This window comes from Lepisma saccharinum, chromosome 18 (assembly GCF_977018435.1).
Source record: "Lepisma saccharinum chromosome 18, izLepSacc3.1, whole genome shotgun sequence".
Taxonomy (NCBI): domain Eukaryota; kingdom Metazoa; phylum Arthropoda; class Insecta; order Zygentoma; family Lepismatidae; genus Lepisma; species Lepisma saccharinum.
The window spans coordinates 31,704,325-31,730,870 of record NC_139246.1 but is presented as its reverse complement, the minus strand read 5'-3'; the positions used below and the strand labels follow the sequence as shown (position 1 = coordinate 31,730,870).

At 38.2% G+C, this 26,546-nt stretch overlaps 1 long non-coding RNA gene across 1 annotated transcript; it reads right to left on the bottom strand.

Annotated features, from left to right (window-relative positions):
- Window positions 1-54: 54 nt before the first annotated feature.
- LOC146001946 (uncharacterized) lies at window positions 55-10,091 on the bottom strand. Its single transcript, XR_014443635.1, has 3 exons — window positions 10,006-10,091; window positions 4,430-4,613; window positions 55-235 (listed from the first exon to the last, which is right to left on the bottom strand). It is a non-coding gene; the product is annotated as an uncharacterized LOC146001946 (long non-coding RNA).
- Between the last annotated feature and the right edge of the window lie 16,455 nt (window positions 10,092-26,546).

The following is a 26,546-nucleotide window of genomic DNA, read 5'->3' as shown; positions in this document are numbered from 1 at the left end:
ATTCTTAAAAGCTTAACGTATTGGCATTTACATAATATAATGAAACCAGCCACATTAATATATTGTTTTATTCTACTCTCATTTTGTACAAACCGAACTTTTTTAGGCTACAATACGTAATGTGTTACCTTCTACGTTGTTACAACGAGTTGTAATTACATCTTCACTTCCTAGCCATAGAAACCTAAGCCAAGACCATAGCCGATTCTGTATCCAAGTCCATATGCTGGGGAACCTATAATATGAAAATTATATGTTGAAAGCTATATGCTACGCATTTTTACGTCTTTAACATCTTGCTAGTGTTTGTGTATGATACGAGGGACAGTCAAATTAATACCTTAATTGTATTTTGTTTTTCTATTTCGTAGATTTCTACATGTAAAGTTTCACAATAGACCAACTTGGATGAAAAGGTGTAGCAATGGTACATTCCTAAAAACATGCAAAGGTTGTGGAAAAGAGGATGATACTTCTTGTTGGAAAAATTATGGCAATATATGTGTGTGTGTAAGAGCGGCAGTGTTGATAGATGCGGGGGCAAAAGTGGTGAAAAGTGAGGGTCAAGTGCCCCCCTCGCTCCCCTAATCGCCGACACTGGATGCAATACAAAACACAAATCTTATAGATCCCGGATTTGTATGTAATTACATATTCTATTTCTTTCTAGATACATACCTTGAACAGGAAAATGTCAATGAATTATATAACTGACATGTTTTTGCATATGTTTTATGTTACACATTTTCACATATTTGCCAGGATATTACATATTTTACATATTTGCTGATTTACTTTACATAAAGCAACATATTTCGGTATTTTTTCCAATCCTATTTAAAATCTCTGAAATATGATGAAGAAAATTTACTTATAACCCATGTGATGTCATATTTTCTAATCAATAAGATACATAGTGTCAAGGCGAAAGAGATGCTGAAGGAAAAGAAAATATGGGAACTGTTATTTATCGAAATAACATATTTTGATTTCGCTTTTAGGTTTAGGCAAAGCACCTAGAAACTTGGCACCGGTGGACAAGAAAACTGCTTTCATGTACCTAGCGAGATACACAATATGTTCCCTGCTACAAAGACTGCAGAAATAGCAATGTATTTTCATTCGATTGTTCCTTCTGTAGACGTTTTATTTACAATTTGTTTCGAAAGTTACAAAAAGCAGTCTTACATATTTACATTTTCTACAATAATTTGCGATGTGAAAAATAATTAATAGTTGACAAGATTGCTTTCTTAAATATGTAGACGTTGAGGCTTTTTTGAGTATATAAATTTGATACAAATTTTCATTTGAACAACTTATGTCCTTAACATTATGTGTGTTGAAATGAAATAAATATCTAGCAGAGTTTTTGAAATTGCATGGATACTCGATTATTATTAATATTACATATTCTTTGATACTACATATTTAGTTACATATCTATTTAATAATACATATTTAGGTACATATTTTATTAATTATTGTTACATATTTATGTACATATTTTGTACTTTGATATTACATAAAAATCCGGAGTCTAGTCATGAGTGATGAGTTATAGCCAGTGATGTGCCGTAGACTATAAGTTTACGTCTACATGCGTTGTCCACACGTAGTCTACGCGTACATTACATTGGGTTGTAGTTTACATAAACTACGTAGACAATCTAAAGTACATTTTCAAGGGTTTCATGAAAGGAAAGTTACATTTGCAACTACATTGGTTCCTAACTAAATGAAAAGAATCATATTTGCAACAAAATGTATCTTCTCTTTATCGACTATGGAAGAAGATAAATAGTAGGCCTATGCAGGAAACAACAACAGATGGCAGTCGTGAGACAAGAGTGGTCTTTTCCCCATAAAACACTAGAATATTTCCTATATTAGGTTTCTTCGTACGTGAGATATTGTTCGAATTTGGAGGAAAGAGTATGAAAAGTTCTCCTCCACATCAGCAACTGATACGCAGTATAATTTTATTTTAATTCCACGGCGCCCTTTGATAAGTAATCACCTTTCGCCATGCTGTTTACATAGAATACGTAATCTACGTGTATAAAATAGTCTACGTGTAGAATGTAGACTATCGTTGTTTATGCGTAGACGCACATCACTGGTTATAGCCCATTTTATAAGATCTATCTCTTAGATTTGGTTTAGGTCCCGCATGGGCGAATATCAGCTCATGGGCTCTTTTTAAGGTCCTGAAAGATTAACTTGAACAGCTTTTTGTGAAGCATACGATTGATTTGTAGTGTTAATCAGTGGCGTCGCAAGAAATCTTTCTTGGGTAGGGCTCAAGGGTGGATAAAATACCTTTAGATGGGAATTGGTTCGGTGTTCATAGCCAGGCCCTAGGAAGGTTGAGCGACATTTCAGGAACGTTATGCTATACTGGAGTATTGTTGTTCATGTCTCAAATTCATACTTATAATGCAATTTTTACAATTATTATGTATGCAATTTTAATTAACTAACTCTCTAGCCTTCTTAAACCTGAAGGTTAATGGCTGCAGCAAAGCAGGCCTTCCATTAGTCCCTATCTTGAGCAAGATCTATATACTCTTTTTCATCCCTACCGATTTCCTTTAAGTCTATCTGAACGTTGTCCCTCCATCTTCGTCTTGGCCTTCCTACAGGTCTCTTACCATCAGGTTTCCCAACAAGAATCCTGTAAACTTCTCTTTCCTCTCCCATTCGTGCCACATGGCCTGCCCACCTAAGTCTTCTTGATTTAATTATTCTAATAATATCTGGACATGAATACAAATTATGTAGTTCTAAATTATGTAACCTTCTCCACTCACCTGTCTCCTCATCCCTTTTAGGTCCAAAGATTTTCCTAAGGATCTTATTTTCAAAAACTCTCAATTTATGTTCCTCTTTCAATGTAAGGGACCAAGTTTCATACCCATATAATACTACAGGCAAAATTACGGTTTTGTATATTTTAACTTTTAGTTTCTTAGATATTAAACGAGAAGACAAAAGATTATGAAGAAAGAAGTAACATGCGTTTTCTGAATTAAGCCTACTTTCTATTTCCTCTTCAATATAATTTTCACTTGTTAATATTACTCCTAAGTATTTGAATTTGGAAACTGGTTCAAACGAGTTGTTATCAATAATTAGATTTTGATTATTACCTAACACTTGGTTTCGGCCTGTAAGCATATATTTAGTTTTCTCTTTGTTAACTTCCAAACCTATCTCTTTAGCAGTTTTGAAAAATATTTTAGCATTATTCTTAATTGTATTTATATCGTCCCCTAATAAATCTACATCATCTGCATATGCTAACAACTGAGTCATAGCATTTAATTTTAGTCCTTCTTTAGTTTCTTTTACCTTCCTAACAGCACATTCTAAGGCAAAATTAAAGAGCAATGGAGATAATGCATCTCCTTGTTTTAACACATCATGAATTGTAAATTTGTCAGACACATTAATACCCACATGAATTTTACTTTCTGTTTCACTGGTGTGCAATTTTAATTAGTGTTAAATATTCGGCATATAAATTTCCTGTATTTTGTAAAACAAATACACGAATGTTATAAAAATAAAGCGAAATAAGCTTTCATGGGTTAAAGAAGAGCTTCTCTATGATTCTACAAGAGAAACGAATCTTTCAAACGTAATAATGGAAGAATTACAACTTGTATATTCAACTGACAACATTAAAAAGATGATTTAATTTACCAAAACTCTTTTAGTCACAGTTACCGGAATACTAAAAATAATTCTGGAATAACCATTTTAAACAAATTTATCCAATGAATTTTTCCTATTTTTGTAAGTTCACTCATTGTTTTTACATGTGTTGAAAGATTAATTCGATAATTTTTGCGGAATCTAGAAACGCCCTTGACTTTTGAGGTGAAACTGAGTCACGTTAGTCAATTGTTAAGGTCGCTTTGTGTGCTTTCTACTATAATTATTTACTAGCTTGTTAATTTGCGTTATCTAAATAATATATACTATCATGTATTCATTCTATTTGGGTGGGCTGAGACTATTTTAAGGTGGGCTAGAGCCCTCCCTCGCCCAACCAATGGCGATGCTCCTGGTGTTATTACTTGTGGTTTGATTCAGACGGTGACCTCAACTTTGTTATTATCTGTGGTAATGGATAATAGTTAAACAATTGAAATATCTCTTCAATATACGCTCTATGGAAACGTGCCGCCCTACATCTCGACCCTGGGTCCGCCTCTGGCCATACACGAAGTAAAAATTGTGAGACCTCTCTTGTTTCACAGTTACGTATGCGATGGGCGGGATACTATTATCTGTCGATATTATCCACGGCCCCAGTTGCGATTTGCACGTTGGGTTTTATAAATGCTCAACCCTCCACGAAATTACAGAAGATATGGTTAAAGATATCGAACAGTGGAAGCATGCAATATTAATTCTTTACCGATAAACCCATATCCACCAAAGCCGAGTCCATAACCGCCAATGCCATATCCCAGCCTATAGCCAAGGCCAATGGTACTGGAAGCCTTCAGGTTGTCTTGCTTCTTCTCGTTTGTGTCTTTCTTCTCCTTCTTCTCTGCCGAGGCTACGACGAGGATGGCGACCAGGGCGAAGACGACCAACACCTGCAAGTAGAATGTTTATTGATTGATTGATTTGTTTTATTTTACTTCGCTTCTTGTACCACTTTTGGCTAATTTGCGAAGATTAGGATGAGTGATTATATGATGAAATTGATGAATGGACACTCACACACATCCATGCCCAGGCCAGGATTCGAACCCCTGGCGTCGTAGCGCGATAGAATGTTTATGTTTGGTACAGAATGGGTAATGGTAAAGAATAAGTTTCGTTTGTTTGCCGATGTTTAATTGGAGCTCAGATGGAGCAGGATCTGCTGTTTGAAGTCGGGAATCGAACCTGGATACCTTGCATGGAAGACGACAGCCTTAACTGATACGCTATTGGAAAGGACCCTTTCGGGAAAACCACATCGCCGAATGCAGTAGCGTACGCAGGATTTCATCAAGGGGGGTGTTATTTCGAAAACATTCTACAACTCCACATTACCATTGTTTAATTATACTTTAATTAATTAATTAATATTAATTAATAATTAATAAATAATTAATTAATAATAATTAATTAATAATTCTTATAATTAATTAATTAATTAGTTTAATTACTACTAATGCAGCTGCTATTTATGAAAGAAATAGAAGAAAATTACATTTCTTTTGTTTCTTTGTTACAAAATAATTGTCTAGTCAACGGTTATTTGTCCATAAAAAGAAGCAAATATATTGGATTTATTGAAATAATCGAAATATGAAACTCATTCAAGGAGCCGCGCTGGTCTAGTCAGACAACTTCGTTGGATATCCGGGTTCGATTCCCGGAATTAGTTGGAATTTATCCAGCCTTGTCTCCGCACCCAGCTTCATAGCAATGGGTACCTGAGAGCAACCCTGGGGGATGAAGGCTGCCGGAGCATGCTACTGATCACATCACCTGCAAAATAGTTCGAGATCGAGAATCTTTGGGGCCCACCACACCACTAGGTGTGCCTTCATGGCACGGTGCTATATGCACGGGGAAATTTACATTTATGGAACTCCCCCAGGATGATGATGAAGCGCAAGAATACGTGTTGCTAAATTCCACTGAGTCTATGTTTTCGTTGAAAAGTAAGTTTATAGACATTCCAACACATTTATCACTTCTAGGTGATTCACAAAATACTTATTCAACATTATTTAATGATGTGGATGTAGACTCAGCATAACTTGAGGGTTCACAACGGGATGTGAAATCAGTACCGGGAAGAACGTTTGCAATAAGGTCGGCACACTGCGACGATGCAAGGAATTTTTATAATTCTCGCGAGAGAGTTCACTGCGCGACTTTGCAAAAAAAATGCAAAATTGAACTTTGGGTCCGCTTAGATTGTGTTTGGAATGTTGTGGTTTTCTTCATGCTGCATGGGAATAATAATTCAAATTATTATTATTATTACTGTCGCAGATCTTTGACTGTGATAAATTAGACATTTTTAATTTTTTTCTACAACATTTTCCATAATATTTCAAAAGCTCAAGGGGGGGTTTAAACCCGGTAACCCCCCTTGCGTACGCCACTGATCGAATGTATTCCAAACTGAATTGTAGAAGTTATTTTCAAGGTCGCGAAAGCCTGAAAGCAGTGGCGGCGATTAGAGGCACGAGGGGGGCAATTTACCCCCAACACGTTTTGAACTTTCTCTCCAGAACTATTCTAAAACTTATGTATCAAGGAAAAGTAAATTGTCCCCCCCCCCCCAGTTTTGGAATCCAATCGCTGCCACTGCCTGAAAGTAACTGATAGACAGTCTTGAAAAGTTTGAAAATAACTCATAACCACTTTGTGAAAATATGAAAATATGCGAGAGCCAGATTGTGAAAGTATAAAACTAATGATAGCAGAATTGTGAAAGTAACTGATGGCCAGAAAGTATGAATATGACTGATTGCCAGATTGTGAAAACATGAAAATAACTGATAGCTATAAAATATTAATAAATATATTATTTTGCAGATGATTTGCACATCGCGTATTGTTGTCAACTAATTTTATGTTACCAGATTTAGTACACTCTTGTTGACACACTATCAGTAATCAAGATGGCCAGCTTTCGTGTAGTGCAGCGGTTCACAATTTTTTTCTCATTTTACCCATTAGGCGTAACTAAACGTCTATTGTACCTCCTCCATAGTTTTCTTTCTTCCGAATAGTGTTTTTCTGGGCTTTGGGAGAGAGGGGGCTGCCTGATTGGGGGGGGGGCGTTTTTGATATGTTGGAGGCGTGTATGTGCAAGAGAGAAAAATTGCATTCGGGCTGTATGAGGATAGATGGTAAACAAATACATATTACAATCCTACGTTTATTATTTTATTGGTTGATCGAATGTTTACAATCTTTTTGATTAGTTACAGCAATAAAAATGTGAAACACATGTATGCTAAGATGTAAATGAAAAACGTTAATGTTCATGTATTTCTTCCAGAGTTATTGAAACAGTAGTGCAGAACAAAGATAAGTTTGTAAAAAAGTTGTCAAGCACAGTTTTGGAGTTTTTAAAGAAAATCCGCAGAGTTTCTAATGAGAAGGATGTGCCTGCATAGCCTGACACAGTTTCTGGATGTCTCTTTGTGCACTTGAAACTTTCAATTGGAGATTCGGCTCCAGATTTAGTCTGGTTTTCCGAAACGTGTTCGAAAATGTGGTTTTACGGCAGTAACGGAGTTTGTTTTGTCTAGTTAGAGAACACAATATGATTTTTCAACAGCGTTTGCAGCCATCTTAGCAATTGTTGCGCCAGAACAAAAATCAGCGACAACAACAAACACCAACAATGTGTCCTATCGAAACTTCCACAGTTCCTCAACCTACCAGCGTTCATGTCGATATTACGAATAGTTTTTGTTTTATAAGACATTGAAAGTGTCTATGTCTTTGTGGTAACCCTGTATTTCGGTACTTGTGTTTAGGTACACCATGGATTAAAAACCACTCTCACATAAGTATGTAGTGGAGAAAGGGACCGAAAACTTTATTCCGTAATGTTTATAAACGTCACCAACAATACACCTAGTCATACTCGTGACGTTATTACACTTTAACAAATGTTTGTGGGTTTCTGAGTTGAAGAATGAAATAGGTAGAGATTTCGAATGAGTATTTTATTTCAAAACATATGAATAAAGGTAAGAGTGTCAGTGACAAAATCAGCCTTATTTTCCAGTTGAGCGTTAAAGCTTTGAAGTCCGAAACAATTAAGTCTGCTCTATACACCCGCAGCAAGAAATGTTGTCGTGTGGGTATTCTCGACATTTCTCTTCCGAGATGATGGCGTTCCCCTTTCAAGTCTTTCATGTATCGCTGGGGGTATGCGTACCACAGTTTGGGGACCACTGGTGTAGTGGATTGCTTAACAATATGCCTTACGATGTCAGGGTTAAAGGTTCTATTCTTGGGTAATGTAAGAATGCATTTCTTTTGTAATTGTTCCCTCATTGTCGCGATAAACTTAATGATAAAATACATATATAGCCTATATCTACATACAATTGAGCTGAAATGTAAAACTCGAAGGCAAACTAAAATGAAATCGCATCATAACGAATTCATTCACATCAAAATTCCATAAACTCTTAAGAATTTGTTAATATATCAAATTATAGTAATTTCAAGTATGAAGAAGTAATAGTCAAGATAGGTAAATTAGAAAAAATGGCAAAGTTCACCGTGCATATACCGGGTGTCCCAAAAGTCGCTTGACGGAGTAATAAATATTTGCATTTATTTATTAAATTATTGTTGATTTAATAACACAAGTATTGTTTTCAAATACAAAGATTCATTTCTCGGTCAAGCGACTTTTGGGACACCCGGTATATCACTGTGCCATGAAGGCACACTTAGGAAATGTGGAGGTTGGGACCCGCACATTCTCGATCTCGGCCATTTTGGAGGTGATATGATCAGCACCACGTTCCGGCCACCTTTACCCTCCAGGGTTGTCCCCCAGGTACCCATTCATGGTGAACAATCAAGATATAAACCAATTTATGTGATTTATACAGGGTGTCCGAGCTAGAGGTATACAAAAATAACTGCTTATAATGGGAAAACTGTTCTTTGTATTGTCTCGTAGTGCAGCTCAGTCGATTGACCATCGATGCAAGATTTCAGTAGTCCACTTGGACGAGCAATCGTGCTGTTGAGTCACGCATGCGCAGAAAGTACCTGGCCACCGAGATTCCCAGATTTGACACGATTAGACTTTTTGCATGGGGTTTTATTAAAGATGTTGTTTACAATGGAAAGTTCACGTTTTTGTTGATTTGAGACAGCGTATGGTTGCGCTGTCTCAAATGCTGGTCAACACTTGGCACGAGCTTGACTATTCGTTTGGATATGTGTCGAGCTACAAATTGTGCTAACATTGAGGTGTACCAAAATGCATAAATACCTCCTGAGTTACTTTGTACATAACCAGGACAAGAATGTTAATAAACTTTACAGATTCTAAAATACGAGACGTATTCGTAAAGTAAGCACCGTTTGCAAATATCGCCGCTGTAGCACTGCAGTCGCGACCGTATGAGTTCTCGCTGACGTCCTTCATCCGTTAGTAAGCCACAGGCACGCGTGGGAGCAGGTCATGATTTTTCTTCGTAGTTTTCTGAAGGTTTGAAATGTTCAAGAAAAGCAATTGGCCCACCGACTGTGAAGTCCGGTCTGTGATTCGTTTTCTCAATGCAAGAATGGTTGAATTCTTGCCTAGAGGACAGACCATCAACAAAGATGCCTACTGTGACACATTAATCCGGTTGCGTCGTGCAATTCAAAACAAAAGACGCGGAATGCTTAACGAAGACATTTTGTGTTGCTTCACGACAATTCTCGTCCGCATACGGCCCAACAAATTCAAGATTTGATCACGTCATTCGGCTGGGAACAATTTTGATCATCCGCCCACAGCCCTGACTTGGTACCAAGTGACTACCATCTCTTTATTTATCTGAAGAAGAAGTTTCTTGCTGTTCAGCGTTTCGGCGAGGATGACGACGTCGAAGCAGCAGTGCATGGATGGCTTTCATCACAGGCCGGAACATTCTATGATGATGGGATACAAAACTTGTGCCACGCTGCGACAAATGCTTGAACAATAGTGGAAACTACGTAGAAACGTAGTTTAAGGTCTGTAGAATGCAATGCAAATAAAAAAAGGTACGAAACTATTTTACATTATTTTTTACACCCTTTCGGCACTTATTTTCCGAATACGCCTCGTATATGTGTGTTTTATTGTATACCTCTAAGCGGACACCCTGTATAATGATAAAATTAATGGAAAATAATAACTAGACACTTAACCTAGAATTCTGAATTCGTAACTAGATCAAATATAGACTGATGAATTAAGTTAAGAATAAGTTAAATCTTTCGGTAACAATAGAAATAAAATATTCTTACCTTAAAGGCCATTGTTGATTTTGTGTGTTATTACGTTATCAGAGCACAAACTGATATCTAGAGCCACTACCGTTTGTATTTATACGCCAAGGTCCTTTCCGATAGAAAGTCTCGGATTTCAGTAGAAATTACGAACATCCTTTTTTATACAAGGGATATTCTTCCCTGCCGGAGCTCCGATAAAGGAAGATGCAGTTTAAAGAAGAATCTTTGTAAGGGAAAGTAGACGAGGTACCCGCTTATTAAAACAAGAGAAATAAAATCTCACTTTAGATCAATTAAAAATATTTTCAGTTTAGAGATTCTTCTGTTTCATCTCGACAATGCGAAAACAAGAATTTAGAAATTCAATCATTTTTTCTGTGCTTGTTATTTGTTTCTATGTTTTCTTATTTTTAACTTCCTTCCCCTACTTTTCTTTACTTCATTTTTATTTGTTATTGTTTTCCCATTAATTTTCTTTCTTCTTTTCTTTTTCTTCTCTCCTTCTGCTTTCGTATCTTAATACCTACATTCATTTCCTTCTTTAATGCATTGACTTCATTCCTTTATTTCATTAATTCCTCTTTATTATTCGTCCCATCTTTTCAATTCTTTCCTACAATTCATTCACTTATTCATTCTTCCTTTTTCTACCTATCTAACTTTATTGTTTCGTTCTTTCTTTTCTTTTATGCCAATCTTCCATTCGTTCATTTTTAATTACAGTAAAACCTCGTTAATCCGGACCCCGAAAAAGCCGGACTTCGCTTAATCCGGACAGGCAAAAGGCAAAAGAAAAGAAGACAAGCACAATGCAAGATTTTAAATATGGCTAGAAGTCAACAACTTCCACAGCAAGAGTTTCGAGTGATACCGTCGGGCATATCATAATGTGGGTATCGCATACGAAGGGGAGAGCGGGGCAAGTTGATACAATTTGAGAGTTTGCTTTTTTTTTCTTTTTTATGTTGCTAGCAAGAAAATAAAACATGTTACTACTCGATAGCTTAACTCTTTACCTGTATAAAAAGCACATAAAAGTTTCACAGATATAATTTGTAAGCTGACGACAACCTAATTAGTAACGCAGGACGCAACGTCTCAACTTGCCCCACGACGGGGCAAGTTCATACTTGTATGGGGCAAGTTGATACTAATTTGAAGTAGATTGATAACGATGTGACATAGTTTGATTAAATAAGACACAATACAAGAAAGTAATTTTGAATCAAAGTTTAGTATACAAAATATCGTATCATGATGGATAGCCTACATGCAGTCAGTCATTATCACTTTTTGTTATGCACATATCTGATTTACAGTGAACACAGGTGTACATATAACTATCGTATACGCATAACAAGTGAGCCCGTCTACTGCAGGAAATGCATTGTTTCCGTTTTCACCAGGCTTAGAAGCTGAAAATGGTTCGAGGCACATTAGACACAAGCTGTCTTCATCTTCTGCCTCTGACTCAATTATTATTCTTCAAATATTTCCAGTTTGGTATTTTCTTCTTTTGACCTTCAGTTTCTCTTTCGGTCGGTTCATTATTTATTTTCTTACTACTATTATTTGCTGACTCCCTTCTTCCTTTTTTCAAAGAATGGCACAATCTTTTTTAACTTTTTCTTATCTCAATAATTTATTGTTAACTCTTGTTCGAGCTTCATTTTCTAATCTGTTCTCACTGGTGTGTCTGTAAGAATTGACGATTGTAACGACCCTGCGTGGTTCCCACATTTAACGATCCTGCGCGGTCGCAATATTATATCTTGTTAAGAAGGTTTGGATAAAGAGCGCATGCTAAAAGTCCCTGCGAAGCGTACACTTTTAGTTTAAATGTGTTAACGGATCCACCTCTACGTTTATTAGCTTCGACCCTGCGTGGTCGCTCTATTCTAAAAATGTTAACGGATCCACCTCTACGTTTATTAACTTCGACCCTGCGTGGTCGCTGTATTCAGTGAATGTTATCATTTATTGTCATTTATACTGTTTAATTCATTGAAGAGTCCTGCGAGGCTCAATATCAATTGTATTGTCTGAATGCACGTACTTTTAGTTTATATTGACACGTGCAACTAGTGATTTCCCCACTAGTGTTTTCCTAATGTCACTTCTTGGATGTTTCTCAGTACGAAGGTTGCAATATGTAAAAGAATGAGTTAGAAACGCGTACTTGTAGTTAACATTTTCACCACCCATGCACCACCGCGAGTATAAAGCCAGCGCAGCGAGGCCCTGAGCTCACACATCCTTCGCCGAGATGCCGAGGGCGCTGCACCTCGTATTCTTCACTTAGCAGCGGTAGAAAGAAACATCGTTCGATACCGGACTCCCCGGCAATGGAAAAGGGGAGAAGGAAGAAAAGATTCCGAGAAGAACGACCAGAAACTGAAGCAGAGGGAGATGCAGCTACCGCAACTGATTCCGACTCCGACAGCAATCCAGTGTCGCAGACTAGTCGCCAGACACGTGGTGATAAGCCCGTTACTCACGCACCAGAGAAGACACGCAGGTCACCCTGCATATCAATCTTCAGTACGACCGGTATGGAAATATCCCACCATATTTCAGAAGTGGTTCGAAACCGGGCTCATTTCATCTATACCAGAGGGTGTTGCAGAGTAACTACGAACGACCAGCGGGATTTCACTAAAGTATGTGCATTCCTGAACAGCAAAAAGATAGGATACGCATACGGCTCCTCAGCCGCTGCGAAACTAAAGGTTATCCTTCGACACCTCCCGGCGGATATGGGCCCCGAGGGAGTGGCGGAATTTTTGACCAAGGAACACTGATTCACCATCCACAGTTCCAGTCGACTCAACGTTCTAATTCGACGCTCCAAGCAAGCTACTAACGTGGATCAGGCTACCCTTAGTCCCAATCCGTCCAGGCGACCATTACCTTTGATAATGGTCGTCTTGCCCAACGTTCCGAAGTCGCACGAGATCTTCAAGCTCGACCATTTGGGAATTTACTCGATGAGGGTTGAAAAATATCGCTCTACACAGGTACTCCAATGCCACGCGTGCCAGAGGGTCGGGCACGGTCAGCGGCATTGCTTCGCTCCGCCCCGCTGCGTCAAGTGCGCGGGGGCTCACCGATTTGCTGACTGCCCGGAAAAGGACCAGGCTACACCACCTAGATGCGTTAATTGCGCCCAGCAGCATTATGCGAACTACAGAGGCTGCCCGTTCTTCAAGAAAATAAAAGCAGAGAGGAAACCCCCATCTGACAGCAGACGCCGAGCTCCAACCCGGCCAATTCGACAGGAAGTACCAGTGACGTCATCCGCCACGGCTCCAAGACCATCACCTCTGCAGAGACCGGCCAATCAGCGGCCACCACCTAGCAGGAGAGGCCCCAGCACTCCGGCGCCTCGACCGGACAACAAGATGCAGGTCCCCTCAAAAGATGACGTCCTGACCGATTAAGGTCAATAAAAAAACACAAAAAAACGGAGCTCAGCTGGCTCCCTGAAGTCAACGGGCAAACGTCCAGGGTTAATCGGCCTCCCAGCCTGAAGACTAGAAGCCATTCCAGAAGGAAGGAAGAAGAAAGAAGAAGAAGAGCCTAGCAGCAACCTACCTACCTGGTCCGCTCGCTTCGCCTGATAGGTGCTCAGGTTCTACCTGCCCGGCTTGACTGGGAGTACCCGGACCTTCCTTTCTAACCTGCCGTCCCTGCATAGGAGACACCGGTTGGCTCGCCAATTCCCCGCTAACGCAGGGGGGTGTCGCGGCATCCTTTGATCCTTTTACCCAGCGCCCGCTATTCAGGGTACCGATTGGTTTCGGCCAATTCCCGACTGTGGTTGGGGGTACTACGCACAACCTATTCTCTCTTTCAGGGGAACCCGTGACGACTGCGGCGACCAGGCCCTAAATAAAATTAGGTCCCCATACTTCCCTTGGCGCCTCACTGCGACGAATAAATTGGATGTTCCCTGCCCCCCTTATCTCTTCGAGACCAAAGGTGGTACAGGTAAAAGCACGTGTGTGGTACAAGTAAATGCACGTAGGTGTTACAGGTAAAGGCAGGTGTGCTAACAGACATTCTTTTATTAAGATTATAATAAACATATATAAATATATATATATATATATATATATATAAAGCTTGTATAACCTTTCTTTACATCCAGCAAGCCCTGAGATATTTCTGAGTCCTTGTACTACGACTGAATCAGTTAGCACATATGGGTAAACTTTTGCCGACCACCCAACTGCAGTGTTTAGCGTGTTGAACGCAGCCAAAACCAGTACTACTGCGCTGTGGTGCTGAGCTCTGCGTGGGTGGACGTTGCACGATATCATTCGTTGTTTCCCTTTTCGATTTGCTTTTCATTTCCCAGCCTTAGGGTACGGACGTAACTCTTCTGGGCTTACTGACACACCATGCAATTCTTGATTGTCACTGCTGGTGCAAGGGGAGGCTTCTAATCCCAAGACGTTGGTTTCAGAGATTCTACTTCCATCAGGTAAACGATCTTACTCATTTTCTTCGGTCATTGGTCGATCAGTTACGGAACATAGTAAATAATTTTCTCCAGTAAAAATATCTGGATTGAACGGCTTAAAAGCCTGATATAATATTTTTTGGTGTTAGAGCATTGGGTAGTGAACTACTAACGACTCCTGGTATGTTCGTAGATACTAAAGGTCTTCCATAGATTGCTGCTCATCCAACTGTCAATTCCTGCAAAATAAAACTTCTTAAAATGTCCATAAACCGATCTGTCCAGGGGTTGGAGTTTGTGGGAAGTATGAGACGGAAATGTCAACATAATGATTTCGTTGTCCTTGCAGAAATTCAACATTTTAATCGACAAATGAGAATCATGATTGTCCAGTATCAGTAGTGTCACATACACAAACTGCATTGTTGTTCTTTGAGGTAGAGGATCATAGATGGCAGCATGCAAAAAGAACGACGTTTATATTTGATGATGCATAAAGCAGTTTAGAAAGTGGGCCAGAGATGGCAGCACTCAAGAAGATGTTGGCCGTTGTGAAAGAAGAAGTAGCAAAGAGATGATGTGGTGAAATAATTATTGTAGATATTAATACTAATTATAACGAAATAAATAAATGAACTTAGCACAATTACAGGATATAAATAAGGTGGAAAGAGTAATTAAAATTCAGTAATAACATATGTGATCATTATATAAAAGTAAAGAAGTCGAATTATAATTACGATTCTGGGTCTTTTTCGGTTCCCACGAACTGAGAGTTTCGTGCGGCTTTTGGGTTGTTTTGTCCCAGGTGTAGCGCCATTTCACGGCAGGCACCCATGCACTTTTGGTAGGCGCATCTATTGCAGCTCCAAGTTAAGGTTAGCGCCGGCCAGGCGGCGATCTTTAACTAATCCCTTTCTCTTGGTTTGTCTGGGAGATCTATTTTCTTAATATTTCCGTCAATTTGGATAAGATCGACAAAGACGCCCAAAGAAGAAAAATACACAATATGTAATTATTACAAGAGAAATAAGCCTTAGTAATTACAAGAAGAAGAAGCCTTAGTAGTCATAAGAAGAAGATGCCTTATTAATTATAAGAAGAAGAAGCCTTAGTAGTTATAAGAAGAAGATGCCTTATTAATTACAAGAAGAAGAAGCCTTATTAATTATAAGAAGAAGAAGCCTCAGCGATTACAAGAAGAAGAAGCCTAAAGAAGATTGGCTACAATTAATAAGAAATAAAAATAGAAGAAAATTATTGTATAAAAAGATTTACAAACTTATCTAATATTTGTACATGATTATTCAAGAATATATTACGAATAGTACCCTCCGTAGTGGGTTAAATCTATTGTTTCTTTCCATATATTCGTAGTGTTAGTCACCCTGATCTGTGCCCAGAGGTATCTCATTGTTTCTACCCTGTGCTAAGCTGGCAGATGCTCACGTGAGAGGACGTGGCAGTAGACATGGGTGATCTTTACTTGCCTTCATAAACAGCAAGAAAGATGACGCTGTCATACATCCTGTGGGATATGAAGTTCCAATACAACCACGGGGTCCGCTTTTAATAAAGTGATCTTTAAAACAGACCCTTGGAAATATGAACATTGGGGGCACGGAGTTTCCAATCGCATTTACGGCAGTGGCAAGTGTTAAAATTGTGCCCCTCTCTGCTAACGTTGCCTTGGCTACTTGACGTAAACTCTTTTCTGCAACGATTTTCCCAGGGGGCTGAACAGTGTGAATACCTGTTTCATCGGGGTTCCAAATATCTTTGCTCTCAAATTTGTACTTCTCCAGAACAGCTTTTAAGTTATTAAAAAAATATGCTACGTTGTGTCGGTTAAAGCTAGTACAACGGCTTTGACCCGTGCCTTCAGGCTCTCTAAGAGACAGTCTAGGATGCCTTTTAATGTATGCAGTAAACCATTCTTTCGAGGCAATTTTATTATTTATCAAAGCGTCAGGAATTTTCACCTTGTTAGCTACTGCTAATTCATATGCGAACTCTCTGATGTTTTTAGGCTTCAAACCATAGTAGATCCATGAACAGTGGACAATGTATTCCTTTAGTTGCAGTTCTAAATCTTCACTGAAGACCTGACGATGTTTGGAGTAACCCATTCGTATTGTGGTATCCTCACTTTGGTTTACTTCTTTTTACTTTTTATACCTCATAAGAGTCATTTTGTCGATCTCTTATGTCTTTGCGGCGTCTCTCAGTGACAAGGTACCATTCTTGACTTCGGCGTAGGCTTTCGTAAATGTTTAAATTGGTATTTCTCCTCGACCGGTCTTTTTGACGTAATGCCGGATCATTTTCTGTAAACAAACAAAGAAACAAAATAATTAGAAGCAGCTTGGGTAAGTTGATACACCGTATCAACCCGCCCCAATTCAGCCGTATCAACTTTCCCCAACCGGCGCCATTTCGATTAACGAACTATAGCGTACTACAGACAACAGAAAAACAAACAAGTTTTCTTAACTTTTAGTGGCACAACACACTTACACCAAGACAAAATAATTCACAGTTCATGTGAGCCCACCAGGGGACTTCAAACAACATCCAAAAAATTACTTTACACCCTGAAAAATACACTTGGTCGCATAACTTCGCGCACAAAATTGTTCGTTAGCCATGCACACGCTCGGGCACGCTGGTGAACGGTGTCTTCTGTTTAACGGACATTGCCCAGCGCATGCGCATTCCCTCGTAAATGGCAATGTATCAACTTGCCCCGATCTACCCTACGTACTGCATTGTATCTACAGTATTGCTTTACATTGTACTGTATAGTGTATTTAGGCCTATGCCTTTTAAATGCACAATAATAAACGTGTTTTGTTGCTATAAACGGAGTTTTAATGCACTTTCTACAGTTCTTATAGTTTATTTCAATTAATCCGGACTTTCGTTAAACCTGTCAACTTATCTCCCCCATTAGTCCGGATTAACGAGGTTCTACTGTATTTCCTTCCTTTATCTATTTTTCTTTCTTGGTTTCCCTTGCATACATTTTTTTCTTCCTCTTAAAGTATTCTACGTGTAAGGACATCACGTGCTTCTTTCTTATTTTAATTTTTAAATTTACAATAATGAAAGTTTAATGTAAACACAATTCAAAAATTGTATCCAGACATGGTTAAAATTTACTTATGAGTAAACATACTCATTCTGTTCACAGGACAAGTAGAGTTGAACATGCTTAATTAGGAAAAAGATCTGAAAATAAATGTGGAGGGAAGTGAATATTCAATAAATAATAACAACAATAATGGAACTGAAAAGATAAAAAACGACGGTAGCTAGTTATTAAAAATATTACTATCAAAACAAATTAATTTGTTAGTGACCTCTATTGTTAGAAAAATCACATTCATGATCATATTGTTTAGTATTTGAGAGATCAATGATAAGGGTTATCAAGCACTTTTTTTTATATATAATTAGAATACACTGCTTTTTGTGACTCAACTCATTACCAAGGTAATACTAATTGAGTAATAATAACCATGATATTAAGTGCTTCCTCTACACATACATAAATTTCCGTAGTTTCACCTTTGCACAACTTCTTGGAAGATATCTGTGATTTACACCAAGGTGAAACATGTGAAATTGAACTTCCGATTTCGTCGTGGCTTTTGATCATTAATTACTGCGCAGATCGAATATAAATATCTGCTCGTTTTCGTAACAGTTATCAGTTCACAATTGAACCAACTTCAATACAACTCAAAATGTTCGCCAAGGTAAGAGGGATTGATATTGCTTTGCATTCTTTCTTCATAAAAGACATTTGTCGTTTTTTCGTATTTCAATATCAGTTATTACAATGAGTGTAGTCTCCCTAGTTTATTTATACTCATTGCTATAGTGAATTCCTTATATTGTTGCAACGCAGGGCCAGGAGTAGATTCCGTTCTCGTAGCGAATACGTGCTCTTAGCGAACACAGTTACGGAAGGATTTGCAGGTGCGTGCAGTTAGCGAACACAAAAACTTGCCCTGTCTTAATTTAAGATTAGGCACACACAGGAGATGTACTACGTAGAAAATTTTCAGCAAAAAATGCACATATCGTGCCATTGTTCTAACCACTTTTTTTCTCCCACCATTCACACTTTTTCTCACTTTTACATATTTCAATTCTTACAGTTTCTCAGTTTCTTATCATCTGGACAAACACAAATACCCATGCCTTACCCGGGACTCGAACCCGGAACCCCTGGCGTTGTTCTGCTAACAGAATCCTCATGAGAACTCTTCTCTGAATATTTTTCTAGCTTCTATTCTCCAGATCAATGCCAGCTGTTAGATAACACACTGGAAACTAACAACCTCCTCGCGATACCGCAACTCACGCTGACAAGTGGAGAAATAACATCAAAGCTTAAGGGCGTACAAAAAGGCAAATCCACAGGTTCAGATCTTCTTCCCTCACACTTCATCTCTGCTTGTGCAAATGAACTAACTCCCCCGTTAGTAATCCTCTGCAATAAAATCCTGGAAACAGGTTTCTGCCCCCGCACCTGCAAATCCTTCCGTAACTGTGTTCGCTAAGAGCACGTGTTCGATATAAGCACGTTCGCTAACAGCACGGCACCCAGGATTACATGCCAAGTAGTCTGTGTTACAGAAGAGTAATGTATTGATGCACTGAACACATATAAAAGTAACAGTTAACTTACACATGAAGAAATAACTATTTATGAACAAAGTCCGCGACACGAAACATTTCACACAACCGTCTCTTCTCCGTCCTCCATTGGCACTCTCTAGTGTTGCCAGGTCCTATTCGAAATTATTTTCTCTTTTTATATCTACAATATTACTAACACTAAGAAGTAGTATAGCCTATTTGATTATACCATCTCACTCTTATTTTAATTCTCTTCACTTTCTCTTCACTTTCACCTTCCTTCTCTCCCATTTCCTTTCTCTTCACATTCGCTCTCTCTCTCTCATTTCCTTTCTTGCGATTTCCATGTGGGTTTCGTAAACCTTACCGTGAAAATACTTAACTGCATAGCCTTAACAATATACAATGAATTCATTCGATTTGCGAACGAAAACGTTTACCTACTGTTCACTTTTCCCAGGTCTTCGTCATGTTCGCCCTCCTGGCAGTGGTTGCCATGGCAGCGGAAGAGAAGAAGGAAGAATCCTTGAAAGCAGCCAGCTCATTGGGTCTTGGCTATGGACTCGGCTATGGATTTGGAAGTAAGTATTTACACGTAACTCTTGTAATAACTTGCAATTTGATTACAAGATGTCTCTGGCATTTCCTCTCCCTGAAGAAGCACCCTGATAACAAGGCGACAGCGTTACCACTACGCTATCTAGAATGCCCTTGAATAGTAAAATAACACTCTGCAACTGTAAGTTGACACTAACAGTTATTCATATTGCATTTTTATCAACTGACTTATGAGTCACCCTGTATTTAACGAGTAGAAGCAAAAATGCTTCAAACTTTCAATAATAATATCTATGGTTGTAACCATAATATATGCCTAGCCTTACAGTTAAGGTAAAGCTCGCGCAGTACAATTACAAGAAGCAAAGTTTATTTCAAGTCCACTTTATGTTTAGATGGGGTAATCGGGACTGGTAGACACTTTAAATCATTAGGTTTTGGCTCAAGGATGGACGACATATGCCTACATATGACGACACTGCTCCTTTGAAAAACGAGCCTTAAATTCAATTGATACATTACGCTTTTTACGTTGTGAAGCAAAATATATGTTATCACTTTTGACATAATTCAAAATAAACCATAACCACAATTTCGAAGTAGGGCCTACATATTCCTTGCCATCCCTCCTCCCCTCTAGAAAAAGTCTGGACATGTCCATGCTTCTAAATGATTATTGCTATGAAAAGGTGGAAAGTTAATGTTTCTCTGTTTCCAAATGCTATCAAATAGGGGTTCAAAGAGTATGCTCTTTCTGAATGTAAATACATTACTAATGTTTACATATCACTATTTACATTACAGGATATCCCGCCTACCCAGCATACACTCTCCGCTATGGACTTGGTCTTGGATATGGAGGACTCTGGGGTTAAGGCTTAACCGTCATTTCTCTTCAAAAACATTCTTCAAGGAACCTTTCCTTTCTCCGTGCTTTGACGTTTCTTCCACGTCCGAAACTAGATTAACATTTGTACTCTGTATGTTTCGAAGTGTCTGTAATCTTCGCTTACTAAATACACTGTTCAAGCAAACTTAAAACACAGAATATTTCTCATTTCCTTCTTTTTTCTTCCATACTTTGCAGCAAGTAACTATTAGAAAGATGCTAGATGGAGCTGCTTTCGCTATGCTGTATGGATGTTATTGTCTCTTGAGTAGTTATGTGTTTCCGTCATTCATTAGGTTAGTTTATATTACAATAAATTAGTACTTTATAATATTTTTACTACGTTGCACATTCTTCTTATTTTTCAAGAAGTTTGTGAGTAATCGACAGTTCCCAAAATTAGTCTATTAAATATAATAGACAAATATAACAATACATTTCTATATTAAGTTTCTATATTGGTTAAGAATTTTATGAGTTCATGTTCTATTGTTTCAGCTGGTCACGTTAAGATAGTAATGTAGGATGTCCCAAAAGTGATAGGAAATATCACTTAATTTGCCTTTGAGAATCAGGCACGGTCAATGTGTTCCCACCATTAAATTTGAACAGGTCGATGCATTTGTCACGAGTAAATGGTATTTGGCGTCTTCAGTGCAACGAAAGAACGGTATTGTTTGTATGGAGACTTTTGGGACAGCCTGTACATAGATCTTTCATATCAAAACTCAAACTTTTTCAAAATACGATGCCTTAGTAGATAGAAAGAACAAGAAATATAAGAAAAATTGCTCAAACCACTCCAATAAGATTTCCTATATTCCTATCAAGAGCCAGAGTTAATTGCAATGGTAAGAAGGATTCAAATTCAATTGAAGGGTAATATAGATAAAGATAAAACTAATGGAAAGCATCATAAAATTTTCATTTACATATAGTAAAAATCATTAAATCTATGTTCATGCGTCTTCGCCACAAGAAGACACTGACCACATATTTTAATTTTTATCGTTGTCAAAAATATTAAAACAATTAAATGAAAACTTTAATCAAGGAAGCAATCCCATTTCCAACTTCAATTTCCAGCATTCAGGCAAACCTAAGCTTCAGATGGTATCCTAACGCAATGTTAATACTGCGTTGGGATCGAACCAGAAACCCTGAATTGTCTCCGGGGTGATGTAGCTATTCATCTTCCTAAAGTCATCTCTCGCTTGGCCTAATTGTGAGATATGCGAGAGGTTGCACTCGAAAAGAATGGCTAGAATTGACTGATACAATAAATGGGTTTTATACTCTCCATGACCGAATCGATATGAACACTAATAGGTAAAGTATCTTACTTTCCTTACGTTTGGATGAAGGTTAGTTTCGCAAACTGTCCTCTCAATAATCTCAATTGTCACATGCCTGACCTCCCTGTCCGAATTCACTCTGTACACGCACCACTGTTCAATAAATGCCCCCAACTTCCTGACTCTCTCAATTCCCTGGATCCTTACTCCATCTCGTTCAGTCGTTCACTCGCCAACTCTCCCCCTAACGATTGCGTAATAACTTATTAAGCATTCCTTTTGTCTGCTTCCTGTTAGGTTAAACATAACAGCAGACCTGTCACTTTAACCCAACTCCATGGGTACGATCAGTGATGTGCGTCTACACGTAAACAACGATAGTCTACATTCTACACGTAGATTACGTAATCTATGTAAACAACATGGCGAAAGGTGATAACTTAGCAAAGGGCGCCGTGGAATTAAAAGAAAATTATACTGCGTATCAGTTGCTGATGTGTGAAAAGAACTTTTCATACTCTTTGTTCCTAATTCGAACAATATCTCACCTAGGAAGAAACCTAATATAAGAAATATTCTATTATTTTATGGGGAAAATACCACTCTTGCCTCAGGACTGCCATCTGTTGTTGTTTTTGCATACTATTTATCTTCTTCCATAGTTGATAATGGAAGAGAAGAGAAATTTTGTTGTAAATAGGATTCTTTTCATTTAGTTAGAAACCAATATAGTTGAAAATGTCACTTTCCCTTCATGAAACCCTTGAAAATTAATTTTAATGCACTTTAGATTCTCTACGTAGTCTATGTAAACTACAACCCAATGTAATCTACGCGTAGATTATGTGTAGACAACGAATGTAGACATAAACTTATAGTCTACTGCACATCACTTTGTACGATACGCTCCTCTGCCCCCTTAAGAAAATATCTTGATTTTCTCTTAAAAATGAATAATATTAAAGTTTTATTCCATATCGATCCTATCGATGGAGAGATTTTTATTATAATATATAGCACCAAAAATATTAAATTAACATACCATTACCCAATAATAAATTTATTAAGAACGGGAGTGTGCATTGGCAGGTTGTTCAATTCCGGGAACTGCGTTTTAATACACACCTCTACACCACGGAACCAAATCGACTCCTGGAACTTTACTTGGGTACCTGAAAAAAATCATCAAAAATGCAGTGAAAAAATCATTTAATATTACCTTGGTAGAATTTTGAGTTAAATCTGGAAGTTCCCCAAACAGTGGAACATTTTCATCAATGGTGTGTGAGAAGTGTGTAAATTAGTTTCCAATAAAAATTATAGGCGGCAGCACAAATGCAAAAGTGTGTTAGGTCTGCCAGAAGTGTGTAAGCCTAGCTTATTATGAATTTGCAGTGTGTGTACAGGAACCCGTACATGGTCAGGAAACTGTACATAGATCGAAAAATAAAGATTGTCCCGAAATAGGTGTCGTGCTAGGTTCCTTGATTATAATATGTCGCACATGATGGTGTGTGTATCTGTGTCCAAAAGCCGCAATTGAAAATGGAATACATGAAAATGTAGGACGAATTATTCAGTAGATGAACAGGCATTGGCAAAGTATATAGAGGCATTGGTGGCGAACTGGAGCGGAAAGAAAAGTTTACTTTCTCTTGGTATACAAGGCTTAACATGAAGAGGACATGTGCTGGGGAAAAAGTGGCATAAGTGCGGGAGTTGGGAAACTGCCCTCCCTCGCTCCCCTAATAGCCACGACTACAAACAAGGCAATTCAAATTCGATTATTTTACATCACTTTTCTACTTATTGGAGTTCATCGCGACGATGAGAATGAATAATGAAGTTGTGAAATGGGTAATAAGACAAACACATTGATATAACTATGTTACCTAAGATTTGAACCTGGGACCTCTGGTTCCACCGGCGAGGTGTCTGATATGTTGTCAAAAAGGCATTATAAAAAATCATATTTGTAGGTTGAATATTTTCGACATACTTGCAAGTTGAAGCATAAGTCAAACTAGACTTCCTTTCGCCAGTGAAAATGCTCCCTTTTTATTAGGAGTGGATGTTTGAAAACTAAAATTGATTGACGCTGTAAGTGCCACAATAATTCAAACACCATTTTCCACTTTAATCTGTGAAATGTGCCATGGTTTATAATGTTGTAAACGTGAAATGTGGCAGGTAGCACTCTAAGTAGTTCAAAGGGCGTGTAAAGAGGTCACTAGTGTGCACGTTCTTACTGGCTGATGTGCGGAACGATGCGATTTCCCAACACTCTCGCTTTTGGCACTTACAACGTTTACCACTTTTAGTCCTCATTTCATTTCATATAAAATATACGAATAGTAATGGAAGGAGTTTGGTGCACAGTTCCAAATTACAGCATTTCAATGTATATATTCTTTTAACAAAACCCATGCAAAGATACAATAGCAACGTAGACTACATTTTGGAGCTTCGAAACTAAACGCATTGGTGTGTCAGAACAGCAGTTGCTCTACAATTTGGATAATGCAGCCTTATAATATGTATAGAGGTACCCACAGGGGGGTCAAGGGTGCAGAATTTGCCATCAAAATTTGGGGGAGGGATTTTATGTTAAAATAATATGAAATTCAACTTGTTGGAAATGTTTTCAGTAGCCATATCCGTTTGTGGACTGGTCTACTATTGCTTATGGGCGGAATCGACCGGATACTTCAAATACAGAGAACGAAAAAAACGATTTTCTTAATATTGCTAACTTTCCAAATTTTGATATTTTTAAAATCAATCGGACGTAAATATATAACATTTTATATGAAATTATAAGAGCATCTAGATAATCCAAAGCACTGGTTCGGTATTATCAACACATTTCCGTACAGGTGTGTTTCCCCTACGTCACAAACTGTTGCATTGTGGCTTTGAGAGCTATGATTGAGGCCAGTTCTTGTAACCGGACGGGAGATACTAACACATACGTTCGTGATTTGAAACAAAGGTGCAGTTCGTGCAAATGTAACGAACGCTACGTGGTGTATATTTCCTTGCAAACGACAAGTAAAATTGGCCACAAACATAATGGCTGTGCGCATCCTGACGTCACATGAAACCCACCAATATACAATATTTATGCGAGGTCTCCCCGATGGCGCAGTGGTAGCGTCGTCACCTTGTATTTAAGGGGTCCCGGGTTCGATACCCGGTGGAGACTCGTAGTGGTTCGGATCCCACTTTAAACTGCAGGTCCAGTAGCGATTAGCCTTACTGTGCATAATTACTTTCTAAAATTATAAACAAGATTATGGAGGACACCCAAATGTCAATTCATCTTCCACGTTGTGTACCCTGGACTGCATTTAGCAGACTAACGATGCTCTGGCGCCTGGAATTGCATCACGCATAATCCTCTGTATGGATTCTGTTGTGTCGTCTACATGTAGGCTATGTGTGATTGTCCCTTCATCCATTTCATTTTATCACCATTCATTCTCATCTTCGCGATTAGCCAAAAGTGGCAGAAAAGTGAAAAACGAATCAAATCAGACAAGATTATGGAGCAACCATATTTCTTCTCCTATGAAATACAACTGAAAAGCTCGGGACAAGTAAATTACAATCCACATCCATATTACATATAATAAAATCGGTTAATTTTGACAATCCTACAATTAAAGCACGCAAGCTATAATTCTTATTTATGAAGATATTCGATGATACTTAGTTAAGCGATCTGTTGGATGCAATAAATAATTTTGTTCCATTTAGGTTTCCTCCATACAGGCCCGTACCCAGGGGAGGGGCCATGGCCCCATCTCGAACCATGAAATATTTAAATATGAACCTATAAAAAGCTACGAAATTAACATCGATGATTTGGCAAATTTGTTTCTTTGCATAAACGAATGTATTTGTTTTGCAGAAGTGTGCAGTCTGCAGCGTTTGGTTGTTTTAGTTTTGTAACCATTGATTCAAGGCTACCAACCGTCACAAAGTGGTTAGGAAAGGGCACTAGGATGCAGGGAATTCCTGGTTCGAATATGAATCTGGGCATAGGTGTTCTTTGTGAGTGTGTTCCTTCATCAATTTCATCACTCATCCTCATCGTCGCGATTAGACAAACTTGGCAGAAAATCAAAGCAAAACAACCTAATTCAATCAACCTCACAGCATTTCTGATCGTCTTTTTGTTCCACATATTCGGGTCTACCCCCTCCCCTTTAAAGAAATCCTGGGCACAAGCCTTAGCAACACTTACAAAATTACAAGATAACGATAAAACACGAATGCAAGACTAATATAAGTTTGAAATCTTATTGATAATTATTATAAAACAAGAATTAAATAAAATTTAGCACTTAAAAAAACATTTAAACATTTCAACTATTATGCAATCTATCTTTCTACACACAAACACACACACACACACACCCACACACACACACACACACACACCCACACCCTCAGTCTCTTTCAGATCTAGCTCCTCCCTAAAAAAAATCCTGGGTACAGGCCTGCCCCCATACACTTCAAGGAACTTATCCTGACGACAAGGTCCTTAATCAAAGTCTGCATTGCTATTTTCATTAACTGGACTGAAACCATCATTAGAATACGGCTTGTTTATTAAAAGTTGTCTCTAAGCATCAATGTGTATGAGTCTTAACAAGATCCAACATTTGATAATAATTATTACCTAATTTGAGCC